Here is a 1,514-nt window from a genome sequence, read left to right as displayed (position 1 = left end):
AGCAATGTGCCACCAGGCACCCTCTGGGAATCGGAGTTTCTTGATGAGAGCTTCCTAGCATGTCAGGTGGGTGGATCTCTGCTGCATCTCCTTGCTATGCCAAGTAGGGCATTTGGTGACTGTGATTTGATTTGATGTCTTGATTTATGTTTATTAAGAATTTTTCCATGGGAAGGAAGGAAGGAAGGAAGGAAGGAAGGAAGGAAGGAAGGAAGGAAGGAAGGAAGGAAGGAAGGAAGGAAGGAAGGAAGGAAGGAAGGAAGGAAGGAAGGAAGGAAGGAAGGAAGGAAGGAAGGAAGGAAGGAAGGAAGGAAGGAAGGAAGGAAGGAAGGAAGGAAGGAAGGAGCCATGTGTGGCTGGGGAATTCTGGGAACTGAAGTTCACACAGCTTAAAGTTGACAAGGTTGAGAAACGCTGGCTTAGCATGATGATGTGCAAGCCCCTTCCTTACAGGTAGTTTTTAAAAAACTGGTTACAACCTTGACTTGGGGTCCAGCAACTAGTGACTTGTGAAAGGGCTCAGTTTTACAAAGACACGTGCACCAAAATGGTCTGAAGTGCCACCCTTCGTAGATGCTCATAATCTGCGTCCGGCTTCATTGTTTTCTTTCTCTTCAGAACACCTGCAACGCCACGGCTTGTCAAATGCTCACCAACATGGTCATCCTCAGAGCCTTCTCTTTACGCACCAGGGCTTACGATCTTTACGCCAAGGCCAAGTAAGTATCTTCCGGCTCCAGCAGAGGCATCTCAAGGAGCAGCTGGTGTCCTGTGCATCCTGCGGATGACACCATTGGTACGATTTGCATCTGCAGTGCAGTGACTTTGTGACCTCGCCCTGGCTTGTAGCTGACGCCTGTGAGCCCTTTGTCTTTTCAGAGGGCCCCTGGGTTACGTGGGGCCCTTGTGTCCTGCAGAAGCATCTGCCATTTTCTGCAAAGCGTGAATGGATTTTCTTTTCAGGAGCCAAGACCTCCGAAAGCTTTGGTACGGTCGCACCACCAGACCTTTTCCTACTGTGGCTTTTGGGAAGCATTCTAAGGCAAGTTGAAGCAGATCCAGAAAAACTGCGTGTGTCCCCCCATGTGTGGGTCAGAGAGCGAGGAAGGTCTGTGCCCAGAACGCTCTTCTTTTTTCTGATCCAGAGGCAGCAAAACTCAGTTAAAATATACTTCCTTTGCTTAGATGTCACGGAGGTCAGTTGAATTTCAGGGCTTACAGTGGAGTAGAGAAGAGGAAGGAGTCCATCCAGGCAATTCCTCCCTTCAAAAAATTCCTGCTCCACCAAGAGGGCGTCTCATCTGGGGAGAACCCCTCCTAAGCACTGAGATAACGACTAAGTCCACCCATCATCATAAACCACTGTTTGCCTAATCATGGCTTTTGACGAAGCCGCAGTTGGCTAGATTCACGCAAAGCACAAAACCGGACCAATGTTATGGCTTAGCAAGATTGGGAGCCTGGCCAGTTTAGCAAGCTGGGTTTTGCATCCAAATGCTGCAAAACGGCGCATG

General features: G+C 49.1%; 1 long non-coding RNA gene across 1 annotated transcript; it reads left to right on the top strand.

Annotated features, from left to right (window-relative positions):
• LOC134503934 (uncharacterized) lies at positions 1-1,042 on the top strand. The gene is made up of 3 exons (XR_010068612.1): positions 1-66; positions 619-719; positions 964-1,042. It is a non-coding gene; the product is annotated as an uncharacterized LOC134503934 (long non-coding RNA).
• Positions 1,043-1,514: the final 472 nt, after the last annotated feature.

This window comes from Candoia aspera, chromosome 11 (assembly GCF_035149785.1).
Source record: "Candoia aspera isolate rCanAsp1 chromosome 11, rCanAsp1.hap2, whole genome shotgun sequence".
In the NCBI taxonomy this organism is placed as follows: domain Eukaryota; kingdom Metazoa; phylum Chordata; class Lepidosauria; order Squamata; family Boidae; genus Candoia; species Candoia aspera.
The sequence above is the reverse complement of the archived record's forward strand: the minus strand, read 5'-3'. Positions and strand labels throughout refer to the sequence as shown.